The 14,191-nt window shown below is 56.9% G+C and overlaps 1 pseudogene; it reads right to left on the bottom strand.

Annotated features, from left to right (window-relative positions):
- Window positions 1–3,149: 3,149 nt before the first annotated feature.
- Window positions 3,150–13,812, bottom strand: LOC139359566 (TBC1 domain family member 3G-like; annotated as a pseudogene).
- Between the last annotated feature and the right edge of the window lie 379 nt (window positions 13,813–14,191).

Raw genomic sequence — 14,191 nt, forward strand, 5'->3', positions numbered from 1 at the left:
GAGCCCCTTCTGCATTCCCCTGGCTTCCAGTGGGTGGAGGCCAGAGAAGCTGCTAAACATCCTGCCAGGTCCAGGACAGCCCCATCACCAAGAACTGTCTGGCCCCTGATGTCAGTAATGCAGTACTCAGGAGCCCTGGCATGGGGGGAAGAGAAGAAACTCAAAAGCTTGGCAGATCTCAATTCAAACCCTGGTTGTACCACCTCCAGCAGGCCTTGGTCAGGGAATAGTATCTAGCTAAAATTCATTGACTCCATTTTGTTTTCATTGAATTTATATTCTGCTGGCTTTCCATTTGTGAGAGTGATAGAAGTTTCCTTTAAACATGAATTTGTAAATACGAACAAGTAGGCCATTCACAGAAATACATAAAATATGTCATAGGAGAGGTAGCACTCTCATATGGCAATAATTATGACAGAGGCCGGCAAATGACCTGAGTGACCCGGAGTGACCTGAGCACTGACTCCCAAATGCCGTCCGTAGGATGTCCTGCATCCTCCAGACCCTTTCCTGGGTCCTCCTGAACCCTAAAACCCTCTAGACTATCCAGACCTCAGGCCACCCACCTCTCCGTTGCCAGAGCAGTCTCCATTCCGGAACGTGCTGGTCACCACCAACAGCAGCTGCTCCTCCTCCAGGCAGCTCAGCCTATACTTGTCCATACAGAGAACCTGGATGGCGCTGAGGTGGACACAAGCCCTCAGCTCCCAGTAGACACCCTGGGCTTCCTCCCACACCTCCCCCCGGCCGGGGCTCCTGTGCTCATCTGTCTCTCCCAGTGCCCAGCACAGGCGTGGCACAGCGGAAGTGAATGCACCGATTTGAACACATCATCCTCGATTCTCCTTCCCCGCTCAAGCCCCGCAGCTAACCCGTCGGCGAGTCCTGGAGGCTCTGCCTCCAAAATACTGCCTATCCCATGTCCAAACGCCTCTCACCATGTCCACTGCTACTTGCAATTGTGTGTGGAAATATTCCCACAAGATTGGAATGAGTAGGTCACAGCGGCGCCTGGAGGGAATGGCCGGGGAAATGTGCCATCGCCTTGCTGTTCTATCCGGGCACACCCAGCTGAGGATGGGGGACCTGCCACCACTCTCCTGGCAGTTCCGGACTCCTGGGAGCCAGCAGGTGAGGACCCAAGAGTTTTCAGTGACCTGGCTGACCTGGTCATCAGTCACTCCCACCTTGGCCTAGGCCTCTACATGCACAGATCACAGCTCATTCCGACCTGGCATTACACTGCTCTGTGCTCTGTCCTCAGGGTCACATCTGTCTCCCAGAAGCCATGCAACCCTGGAAAACCCATCAACCTAACAGTCAGGTTCCTCCTCTGTGCATTAACAATGACATTGACGCCAGCTTTGCAGGGTGCTGGGAGGGTAGAGGGAGGTGTATGCTGGAGAGTTCCCCAAGGGCAAAGCCTGGCTCTGCGTCACTCACTCTCAGATCCTCAGAGCCTGGAGCTGGCCCAGCAGGTGGCCACCATTCCCTAAGAGTTGGATTTGATCCGTCAGTGCTGAAGGCAGAGGATAGAGCTTCGACAGACCCCCTGTGTCCTGTCTTCTTTATCTGCAACTTACTCATCCTCACCCCTTTCACATGCACCCTGCAGAGCAGGTGTTCACTGAGCTTCCACAAAATTCACTAGAGCAGCTGATGGATACTGAGGCCTGGATTCACTGTCAAAGTGTTTGTCAAAGGGCGCTTTCCAGAACACCATGGAAAACTCATTTGCTGTATAAGTTTGAAAACCCCTGCCCACAGGTCTCCCCTTGTGTACCAGCAATCAGCTCTACCATTCAGCCCAGGTGTGTGTTTGCTGAACCATCTGGAGGAAGCTGAGGAGACATGAGCTGAAGGCAGAGGGTGAGTCTGAAGTGGGATCTTTGGACAGGTATGAGAAGTTAGGCAAAAATTAGATGATTCCAGCTTTAATAACCTTAGATAATAGTTCACATTATTATTTAGTTAATAGGATTGTACCCACGTTAAATTACTAATTTTTTTCTTTTTTTTTTTGAGACGGAGTCTCGCTGTGTCTCCCAGGCTGGAGTGCAGTGGCGTGATCTCGGCTCACTGCAAGCTCCGCCTCCCGGGTTCACGCCATTCTCCCGCCTCAGCCTCCCAAGTAACTGAGACTACAGGCGCCCGCCACCACGCCTGGCTAGTTTTTTGTATTTTTAGTAGAGACGGGGTTTCACCATGTTAGCCAGGATAGTCTCGATCTCCTGACCTCGTGATCCACCCGCCTCGGCCTCCCAAAGTGCTGGGATTACAGGCTTGAGCCACCGCGCCCGGCCAAATTACTAATTTTTTTTAAGAGGGAAAGTCTCACTCGGTCACCCAGGCTGGAGTGCAGTGGTGCAGTCATGGCTCACTGCGTTCTGGAACTCATGGGCTCCAGCAGTTCTGCCTCAGCCTCCTGACTAGGTGGGACTATAGGCATACGCCACCATGACTGGCTAATTTCTTTGACTTTTCTCTAGAGACAGGGTCCACCTGTGTTTCCCAGGCTGGTCCCAGACTTCTAGACTCAAGTGAACCTGAACGTCCTGCCTCCACCTCTCAAATTGCTGGGATTACAGGTGTGAGCCATCACACCCAGTCTAAATTTGCTATGTGCCATGGTACTGCAAAACGTCATTATTAGGGGCAGCTGGATGGAAAGTATAGGAGGCCACTGTAGTGCCTTTTCAATCTTTTATAGCTAAAATAATTTCAACAGAAAACATTTATTTTAAAACATGAAGGGGGTTAATCATCTATGAGTTGAAAACACAAAGGCAGGCACACGTTGTTGTGGGAATTCAGAAAGCTGGTCACACGGCTGGGGGTGCTGGGAGGGGCTGGGCATGGTTGGCTTTGTGATCTAGGGGCTGGTGTGTTCCATCTGTGAAGGTCTTTGGAGCTGCACACTTTCTTAATCAATTTTCATAAGTTTAACAAAAAATAAAATGAGGACGTGAAGTTTGCTTGGGTTGTTAAGCCTCAGGAAGTTATCCAGCCATGAGCCCTGCCCTAGATGCTTCTAGAAGCCTGGAGGGAACAGAGAATTTTCCAAGTAGAGGCGGCAGAGGCAAGGCCCTGAGGTGGGAGTGCACTGCTGCTCGTCCCTAGCTGCGATGGGGGTTTCCTGGTTGGAATCAGTGCTGGATGCACTGCAGGGCTGGAAGTCCATGTCCACACTGTGGCTCAGTGCAGTGAAAATCAATCTCACCCCCTCCGCAGGGTGTTCCGCCTGCCAGCAGGTGGCCAGCTGGTCTTCCTGGGATACGGTACCATTCTAGAAATTGGGTGCAAGTCTCTTGTCCGCAGATGGGGTGCCCTGTTGTAGTGGTTTATCTCCTTGCCTCCCTCAGTCCTGATGGGCCTGGGCAGGGCCTGGTGTCAGGGTCCCCGTGGGCTTCTCGAGCTGGCCCTGTCCCACAGTCCCGGGGCTGTCCAGGACACATTCAGAAGGGACACGCACCCAACAGCTCTGTTCGAAATCATAATGGGGGAACCAAGGGCCCCCTACATCCAGGTCTGTCGGGAGCCGGGGCATCGAGTTCCACTCCAGGAATCTCCAGGAACCCTGAGGTCTTCTCTGAGCCGGGGCTGGGCTGGGCACACCCCAAGTGCCCACAGGGTAGGTGTCTTCCCGGACAGCCCCACCAGGACAGGATGTGGAATAACGAGGTGCCCATGGTGGGGAAACTAGCCAAATGGGCCGCTGGAACCGGGCTGGTGGGCCTGGAGGGGCCTGTCTGTCCCCCTTGCAGAGGATCATCCTGCCATGTGAAGCCAGCACAGGCCTGGGTGTTGAGGACACTTGCTCAGGTTTGTCTGAAAGGAAAACAGACATGGTCAGCGTCTCTAATGAGCCCATGCAGGCCTTTCCCGGCTGGGCCCCACCTGCCTGGGTCTCTGGAGTCCTCGGGGTCTCTGTGGGGCCCCCGGGGCCTGACACTGAGGACACGCCTGTAGTCTGCTGATCCCCGAGGGAGGGGTGTGTGCCACCTGGCATGGGGAAGCTGTCAGGGCATGACAGGTAGCTCCTAGGACTGCCCCCAGGGTTCGGACTGGCTGGGCGATTCCTACCACACACCCTTGTCCCAGGGCTGTTGGACCAAGGATACAGCCCCCAGTGAGAACTCAGGTGGGAGGGAACTTGGATGTCACCCAGCCCCTTGTCACCTCACATGGGGGCCCATCTCCACAGTGGGTGATGGGACCTGGAGGTGGGTCACCCTCTGCCTTCCTGGGCTGCCCAGTCCATGCCAGGACTGACCGTTCCTACATCTGCCTAAATTCTGGGCTCTGGCTCTCGCCTGGGGTCCTGCCTGTGCCCTCTCCCTGAATGCTCTGGGGTCTGGGACACCCGATTCCCTTGTCTCCCTGGCTCAAGGCTGGTTGTCCTGGCAACCTTGGAGGAGCGTGCAGCAGTGAGGGGCCTCTGCTGCTGTCTGAGGCTGTGGGTGCTTGCAGGGAGGCCTGGGGTTATCCACAAATGGGTCTGGCTTCTTTAGTGCCCTTGACAGCCTTGTGATGGGGAGACAGAGACACTGTGGAATGTGGGAGGGGGCTTGTTGGACGGTCATGCCCACATCCTCCTCCTGCCGGCACAACACATCCAGTACACACGCACTGAGCACATGCCCTGAGGACCGGCGGGCCTCCTGTGCTTTCTTAGAGTCCAGGAGGAAGAGGAGGAAGAAAAGGTGAAGAGGAAGGCCCAGGTAGTAGGGTTGCGGGTCTTGGGCACTCCCCCACTATTGACGGCCCCAGAGGGTGACATGGGAGGGGACATGGCACTGGAGCCCACCTGGGGGTGGCAGGTCCCCTTGCTTCCTTGTTAGTTTCTTCATAGAGGCCCTAAGATGCTTGAGCACAGAGTCATCATCCAACTCCCAGGTATGGAAGAACTGGTTCCGAAACCGTGCCCACAGGCCACACCTGGACGTCTTCGTGAGGCGCTCTAGGGACAGGGTGGACATCAGGCCAGGAGATTTCCCTGGGAGAGGGCACAGCTGATACCCCATGGCCACTTCAGTCTCCCACTAGGGGATGCTGGAATCTTTTGTGGCCACCCCAGGGGCTCAGATGTGCACAGGAGACTGTGGCCGGGGGAAGTGGGTAGGGAAGTGCTCACAACACTCCTGACTTTCATCTGGGCCATGTGGGGGACGGGCTCGGTGTCACTGTGCCCTGCCCAGCCCACCTGGCCAGACCTCCCTCTGGGCCAGAACAGAGGATCATGAGGACAGTGTGAGGAATTTGCCCTCGGGTACGTCGGGGTCTGACCTCAGGGCTCCCCAGGCCCCACTGGGCACATGTAGACTTACTCCTCCGAACTTTAAAGGCAATGCTTGTCATCAGCATCAACACCTGTTCTCCTTCCAGCAAATACACGTCCCACAGGCGCAGGATGAGCCCAAGAGAGATCTGTGGGGATAGCAGGTGTGGGAGACTGTAGCCCTTCCAGGCTGGGGCTGGTAGCTCGAGCTGAGCCCACTGGGGCTTCAGTCCCCAGAGTCAGTGACCTTCCCCATGAGGGTTTCCTCAGCCCTCCAGGGCGCTGGGTCAGACAAGGTCTTGCAGCTCCTCATGGGGGGCACTCATTGGAGTGGGGGTGTGGCTCCTGGAGAGAGGGGCTTGCCCAGGGTTTGAGGCTTCCCTGATCCCTCCCAAGTCAGGTCTTGGCCCAGTCTGCCTGTAAGGCTGGTCCTGAGCGCCAGTCATTGCCCTGGGATGACCCCTCTTGGGCAGAGGGTTTTGCTTGGGTGTCCTGTGAGGGCCCCCCTGTGGGCGGAGCCTCCTGTGGGCTGTGGGTGAGCCAGAGCCCCGGGCTGGGGAAGCAGGGCACTGCAGGGCAAGGAGGGTCCCTGAGCCAGGGTCTCCCTATGCCTTCTTACCCCGTCATTCAACATCTGGAGAAGCCAGCCTAACGAGGAACTCTGCGTGAAAAGACCTTCCTTGTCCTGACGGGAGGAACAGAGGTGCTCAGGGCCCCCTGGGCTGCCCTAAAAACCTCCCTCTTCCAGGGCCTCTGAGGACCCTTCCCTTAGTGCAGAACAATGGGCCATGTCCAGGGCTCCCCACAACACCGGCCCCTTCCCACACTCCCGGTGGACACACTGCCCTTTGCCCTGCTCTGCGGGAGCTGGGCCCCCATCCCTGTGCCTCTGTCCTATAGACCAACTCCCGGCCCATGGAGAACCCGACATCCCAGGTCAGCCAGTGGCTGGGACTCAGCCAGTCACCAGCGCCACGGGATGCAGGGCCTCTGGAGAAGAGCCCAAGCTTGCTCACCAGACGCCATAAACTCACCAGACGCCACATGGTCTTGGGTTGTGACGCGGGGACCACATGCTCCTGATGGTCTTGGAGCCCCTGGACTGTCCCGCCATTTGGGCTGTGGAATCCTGAGAAACCCCCAGCCCATCATGAAATCAGACCCTTTCCCCAAGATGTGGAGTCATCAGCTGGAAGAGCTGGGCAGCTGGAGAGGCCCCCAAACCGCAAGGCCTTTCACCCTCCCATCTGGTGACCTCACCATGCAGCATTTGCCCTGGGGACGTGGGGCAGGAACATCCCCTGGAGTCTGGCTGCAGGTTTCCCTAGAGGCCTCCTGGACCAGGGTGCAAAAAGGGCAAGCCTGACTTAAGGCCACCACATGGCGGCCAGAACAGGGCGGGTGCTGGGCTTCCTGGTCGTCTCCTGGAAGTGGGGTCAGGCCAGGGGACACAGGATGGGGAGATGCTGCCACCTGGGCTTGGTCGGCCCATTTGTGGGCACCAAGGGCAGCACGAGCCTGGGCAGCTGGAGGGCAGGAGGACTTTGGGGGGTGGAGAGTCAGCTGCACAGAATCAGAGCCAGAGGGCATGGCAGCAGGACACAGAGGGTGGCCACGGGGAGGATGAGATGCCCTCCGCTGATGGGGATGAAAGGCGTCTGACTTGGGCTTTGGGGGTCAGCCGCAGAGTGCTGTGGGACCCTCAGCAAAGACACCCTGAAGACTCCCAAGGAGCTGGCTACACAAGGAAGGTGTCTTGGCTGAAAGCTGAGATCACCTGGCCAGGGTGGCCGTCCCTGGGTCTGGCTGTATGAGGTCCCATGGGCAGCTGTCCACCTACCTTGCAGGGAGTGCCTCTCACTGGCCAGCAGCTGCACCAGTGCCCAGAATGCATCCTCCTCAGGCAGATAAAGGAGAAACAAGGCCGCGATGTGGCTCAGGTCCCTGCAGTAGCCCACCTCCTGCAAGAGCCAGAGTCACCGTGAAAGGACATCACCTGGGAGGACTGAGGTCTCTTGGGAGGGCTCATGTCATTGGAGACGGGAGAGGTGACTGGAGAGGCTTCCTCTGAAGAACAGGCTTCCTCAGGGTGCAAATTCATTTCATGACAAGAGCCAAGTCCATCAGGCACTTCGGCACTTTGTCCAAAATGTCTCCTGATGGCACCGTCCTGCGTGTGACCCTGCCAAGCTCCTGGGCTTTGGGGCAGCCCCAGGAGGAGGGCATCATTTCTTGTTCTTTGAAGTGGTGGTCAGACCCAGGTGACACCAGGAGTCCAGGCCCCGACTCCTTTGTGTCTCAGCTTGACTCCTTGAGACCATCCCCTTGCTTGGAGGTTTATGCCAGCAGTGAGCTGGAGTTCTACCTCCTATATCCTGGTGGCTCACAAATACTAACTTTAAAAGAAGCGAGAGCACCCCACCAGACACCCACTCCTGTGAACAGGGAAATACTGCCTGGAAACATCACTGCTGGGAATACTCACCGGGTTATACTCCCAATATGCCAGGAGGATGTAGAATAGTTCCCGCTGCCTAGGAAACAGAGAAAGGTGGCTTTTGTTTGTTTTGTGCAGATGCCGTTAGTTTCAGTTTGTCCACAAAGCCTAACAACAAATCCCATTTCAGGTTCAGATGATTCACCAGATAAGCAGTGAGCTCTTCAGGGTCTTTGACTTTGAGGAATGTTTCAGGAAAATCCACATCTGTGACATGCAGATAGCCAGTTGTACAGTGACTTGTCTCATCCTTTTCACTCTGAATAATTTTTTTTTTTTCAATTTGCACCCATGCCAGCTCAGTCTTTGGATGTACAGTTCCTCCGTGGTTCTAAACCAATGGGCAGTATCCTGGCTACTGCTCCAGCCCCTCCTGAAGCAACTCCTTCATCTTCCAAGTCCCCAGGGTGGCCCCTATGCACCCGGCCTCTCCCTGATCCCTCAGCCCCCGGCCACCCAGACTGCTTGTCAGTCCCTATGGTTTGGCCTTTTCCAGAATGGCCCAGGAATGGGAATCCTACGTGATAGCTTATTGGGTCTGGCTTCTTTCCCTCAGCAAAATGCATCTAGGATCCACCCACGTTCGTGCGGGCATCACTGGCTCCTTCCCTTTTCTCACTGAGTCTTCCGTTTGGAGAGAGAACCAGCCTTGCTCTCCCCATTCCCATGTTGAAGACTGTCCCCGAAGGCTCCTTGTGTGAGTGACGAGGAATCAAGCGTGGACGTGGCATGCAGGTTTCATGTGGACATCAGTTTTCAAATCAGTGGGTTCAATATTTGTGATACTTTGGGGACACGTGGTTCAAGTCCATTGAGCTTTGTGAGTCGCTGCCAAACTGGCTGCCAAAGTGGCTGTGCCATGTCATGTTCCCAGCAGACAAGGATGACAGTTTCCAGGACCCCTAGTTGCCCCAGCATTTGGTGCTGTCAGTGTTGCCTGGAGAGGCTCATGGGCCCTCCATCCTGCCACCCTCCCGTGGGTCCTACCATGGGTCCCTGTTGGTCAGGGAGAGCACCTTTCACCATTGTGCATGATTTTGTTTGCTGACTTCTGTCTCCACAGGGTCCTCCTCGTTTCTCGCCCCACATGCTCCAGTCTGGCCCAGGGCTTGGAACCAGGTGCTCAGTTCATGGTGCCAGCTGCTCCCTGGGTCAGGGGAGGTCTTGGCAGCTCTGTCATCCCTCCTAGGTGACCCTGGCCTTTTCTCCAGGGAAGCCCCCATCCCTTTCGTTCACTCCATCTCTGCTGAGACCCTATGGTTCCCATAGGCTTACTTGGCTCCGTAGCGATCCCTGAAGAAGATGTGAGTCCTTAATGTCCTGCTCACGTCCACATCGATCTGGTGGATGTGTTTAGATGACCTCTTGCCCTTCTCCTTCATGACCTGTAGGGCAGGGCCAACAGGAGGAAGCAGCCTCAGAACAGATGGAAGACTCCCTGCCCCAAATGGCAGTCGGCCCACAGTCAGCACTCCGGGAAGGAAGGGAAGCAGGAAGGTTTCCTTGTGCACAAAGCTGCTTTTTGGCTTGTTACTGAAGCTGGAGAGGGTCACCAGAGCCGAGTTTGTCTGTGGTGACTATGTCACCGTCCGTGCCCAGGATGTGCATCTGACCATCCCACCCACCCCCCAGGCTGGGCTTAATGCTCCCTCCAGCTGGAGACCTGGGCTCCTGACACGGCCTGTCCTGTTTGTTGTGCTCTGGCTGAGCGTACCTTGTATGTTCTGGGGTTTTTCCACTTGACTTCCTGTATGTTCAGCAGGACCGACCACACTTGGCCCCTGAAGTTCATGGGAATGCCCTTATATACTCGATTTATCAGCTGTGGGCAGAAAACAACCTGGTGTCACAGGCCACGGGGCGACCCCAGTGAGGAGCAGAGCCCGAGGATTCTGGAAATGGTTGGTTTTGGCCCCATGACTCCTCATTAGAGGTGACATTAAGCTGGGACACAGTCTCCCTTCCCAGGATTGAAAGAGTGGATGGGCACTCAGAGTCGGGACTCTGATCTGAACCTTTTCCTTCCTTTAGGTCACCAGGGCATCCCTAGCCTTGAGCTCTGGGTGTTTCCAGTCCTAGATTCAGATTCCCTCCCAGCAAGGTGACGCTTGCACAAATAGGCAGGCAAACCACCGACCAGGCCTGCAGTCCTCTGGGTGAGGACAGTGTGCCACCCGCCCTCTGAGAGGCCGATGGCGCCAGGCCATAGCCAGGGGTGCCTGTCCCCTGTCTCTGCAGAAAGTGGTTCTGGGGGCCTCTCCCTCCACACATTACCTTTTTACTGTTCTTATATGTCTCCCATTGTCGCAGCATTTCCATCCACTTGCTCTTTCGTGTTATCTCCCGCCGCATTTGCTGTCAAATGAGGAATGTTGGAGTTAGGGAAGCTGCCAGGCTTCCCTGAGCCGCCCGTGGATGCTGGGTCTTGGGCTCTGGAGCCCTGGTGGACCCAGCTGGAGGGAGTCAGGGAAGGGCAGACCCTAAGGGCTGAGAGCCTTTGAGCAAATGAGCACCAGTGGGCTGGCTTTGGGACCCCAGGACATGCCATCCTCAGGCCACAGACACAGCAGTCTTAGGTCAGGTCCCAGCCTCTAGGTGGGGTCCTGACACAGGCAGGCAGCCATCCCCAAGCCACAACTGTGGTTCTCACTTTGGAATCTTATCAAGCTGCCAAAGTTACAGCAACCTGGGGTCAGGTCCAGCAGGGAGTGCAGCCCCTCCCAGGGACATCGTGTTGTCCTCACCTGCCACCGCCCAGGCCAGCTGCCTCCTCTGCCTCAACAACCACCCGCCCAGTCCCCACATCCCTGGTCCAGCCCCCTCCCCATGCATCAGGCTCTTACCTTAGCCTCCCGAGCAGTGGCAGGAGGCAGCTCTGTCTCACTGTAAGAAAACCCAGGCAGAACTGACGACCTGCACAGGGCCTGGAGCTGCCCTAGACTGGGAGCCAACCCCCAGAAAGGACAGGCTCTGTCCCTATCTAGCTCAGGGCTCAGTCCAGGAAAAGACACAGGGAAGGGAGGACAAGGGGCTTCCTGTGGGGTTGACTCCCAGGAGGGGCAGGAGCTAGGAGAAGAAGGAGTGTGGGTCCAGCCTGGCCAGAGTAACTGGGGCCCCTGGCGTGGGGGGCGGTCAGGCCGCACAATGGGGCTGCTTGTCCTGGACTGGAGGTGGTGCTTTCTGCTGGAGCTGAGCAAGGTCAGGCCTGAGATGGGATGGGGGCCGCCCAGGGTGGGCGACAGGGCCCTCACAGGAGTCCCTCAGGGAGTGACCACATCACCCCACCAGGGTCAAGGGAGCCTGCCCTGAGACCTGCCCGGTGTACTCCTGGTGTACCAGGGGCCCATCCCACTTGACAGCCCCAAGGCCCTTGCAGGTTCTGACTCCCAGCTTCCACCTGCCTCTCCCTGCACCTGACCCACACACCCTGCGTTTCAGAAGTGGCACAGCTCATCAGCTCCCTCTCACCCTACCTCCCCCGGCATCCTCTGTGTCTCCATCCTATGATCCCTAAGGGATGGACTCCTGGCTGGGTTCCTCTTACGTGGCCCCAGCTCCTTTCCCAGCACCAGACCCAGGGTCTGTAGCCACAAGCCCGGCTGCCTCCCTGGCCTCACGGTGAGATGCCCATAACAGGTCCCTGCCCATCTTCTCCTCCATTCTCCTAGGGCCACCGATCCCATTGTTCTCATGCCGTTCCCCCTTCTCCATGGGGACAGTGAGGGCTGAGCTCTAGGGAAATGAGGGAGGACAGGGGCCGGTGGGCCCTCAGAGACCTGCTGGACAACAGCCCTGAGGCGAGGCCAGGCGTCCCCTCACACTGTAGCCAGAACCCTTGGATTTCACTGGGGTTGTTTCCAAGCAGACATGGCCAGACCCTCAGGTTGCCCCGCTTCTCTTGTGCTGACTTGGGGACAGAACTGCTGAGAGTCCAGGGGCCTGACCTAGCCCAGTCTCCATTCCCACCCGCTCCCTAGATGGGCCCCGCACCTCTGGCCTAACAGCAACCTGGGGCTGGACCTGCAGGGGAGCCAGGGAGGAGTTCTGACCCTGGAAAGCAGGTTGGCCTGACCCGGCGAGACAGTCCTGCCTCGGAAAGGCCTTTCTAAAAGCAAACCCATCCCTGAGCTGAGACAGGTGCTTCAGGGGTGAGGGGAGCACAGACGACTCACTGCACAATCCCAAAGCGATCAATGTTGTTGTAGATTCCAACAGGCTCAGGCCCCATGTCATCTGGCAGCCCAGCTCGGTGTCCCTGCAACCCAGAGGGAGGCTTGGTGAGGGGTCCAAGGCAAAGGGTGCAAGGGCCTGGGGGTAGTAGCCACCTGTGCCCACTCTGTGCTCCTAGGGAGCCCAGGACCCTTTGACCAGGGCGCACTGGAAGAGGCCTCCCTCCAAGGAGCAGACCGACCTGTACCTTCTCATAGTTCATGATGATATTCTCTCGCTCCTGTGCCCGCAAACTATCTGCATCCTCTATGATTACCATCCTGTGAGACAAAATCATCTAAAAGTTACATTGTACTTGAGAGTTCCAGAGAATACCTGAACCGTTCCCGCCAGGCTCCCAGATGCTGGCTGGCCATGTAACCCCGATTCCACCACCTTCCCCAGGTAAAAAGGTGCCAGACCTAGTGTCCCGCACCTGCATGAGTGTCTGGAGTCTCCAGTCCCAAGCAGGGTGGGCATCATCCCAAGGACTTGAGGACAGTGGGACCTGGACAGAGAATCCCGTCATCCCCAATTGCCATGAAATAGGGACACACCTGTCCCAGCAGGTTGAATAGTGTCCACCTGCCAAGGGTGAAGGGCCCATGATGGGCTATTCCAGGGATGTGGAGGGAGACTGAGGTCAGCGACCAGAGGTCGCTGTACAATCGGCCTCCTGGGATGCTCAGGGACCACAGAGATGCCCAGTTTTCTACAGGGAACAAGATCTCTCCTGACTGCTCTGTTCTTCTCCACTCATCACATTGGCTCCCGTGGCCCTTCAGTCTGAACAGAGAAGCCACTTTAGGAATAATGCCAGTTGAGCAGGAGGGTGTTCGGTTTGGGGGATGAAAATGATCTATTGTGCTAGGGGAAACCCTCACTCGGGGAGGGACTGGACTCCACCATTCTGAGCTGTCCCTACAGGAGGGGGCATCATTTTCCCATGTCATTGAGGAAGGACAGTGGGTCCTTGGTCCTGGAGAACACCTGGATGGACCGTCCCTCCTGGGAACACTTGGGGAAAAAGGAGGGCGAGGCCTCGAGAGGACCAGACAGAGCAAGAAATACGTGGAGAGAACCCCAGTGCCTGGACCCCTTTGAACAGAAGGGAAGATGGTCTCCCCCCAGCCAGCCCTCCAGGGCTCCTTCATTTTCCACAGTTACCCAAGGCAGAAGGTTCCCCAGGACAAGGGACCATGTGTGTTCAGTGAGGCCCACAGCCACCATCAGGACCCAGTTTAGGGCACAGAGGTGTTCTGAGGACCCTCCTATTCCCCCACCCACAGTGGATCTATCCCAGTGGCTCTGCCAGGGCCAGGCTCTGCCCCATCGGGATGGGAAACCTGGGAAGACTTGGGATCTAGGGCAGGGAAGTCACAGGGTTCAGGCCTGAATTCCAGCACAGCGCACGGCAGGGCTGAGAGCAAAACCCACGGTCCTGTCTGGATTCCCAGGCCGGTTACCGCCTCTCTGACCCCAGACGTCTCACCTGTCGAATGGCTACACTAGGGAATGGCACTCACTCTATGAAGCCACCATGAGGACGAAAGAGCCAATTGCCTACACTGGCAGTGTAGAACGGGCGCCCGGTGAGTGCTCAGGGATGACCCTCCTCAGTAGCTGCCCAGAGGCCAACACCACCCACAGCATAGCCACTGTCCCCAAGTCAGCCTGGAGGGAAGAGAGCAGGTCACACTCACCTGATTCTGATGAATCAGTTGGCCTGCGTTATGCCTCTCAGGTAGAAAACCTTTGAGACCACAAAACTGTTCCCAGATACCACTATGCGTGTGTAGCTGATACCACTGTGCACGTGTAACTGCCGTAGAACACAGAGGCAGGCCTAAGAGCGGATTGGTGCTAAGCACCAGTGACATTGTGAGGTCATGGCACGCATCACAGTGGGGCCTTGGCCGGGTCAGCAGGGCCCAGAGATGGGGTCCTCCGCTGCCTGAGGCGGCCACATGCCTGCCTGCAATGTGTTTGTGTGCGTGCATGCACATCTGTACATGGGTAAACACATCTGTGCACGTGTGTGTGCCTTCTCTGGACAGGCCTGGCTGCCCCACTCATGTGTGCACCCAGTTCCTCATCACTGTCACCCCCAAGGCCGAGGACCAGTATCAGAGCATCCACGGGTGTTCCCTAACCTCAGCCCTCCTCGCCCAGGGTGGTCTGGGATACACATACGGGTGGAGGGA

The sequence above is a fragment of the Macaca nemestrina genome, chromosome 17, assembly GCF_043159975.1.
Source record: "Macaca nemestrina isolate mMacNem1 chromosome 17, mMacNem.hap1, whole genome shotgun sequence".
NCBI lineage: Eukaryota > Metazoa > Chordata > Mammalia > Primates > Cercopithecidae > Macaca > Macaca nemestrina.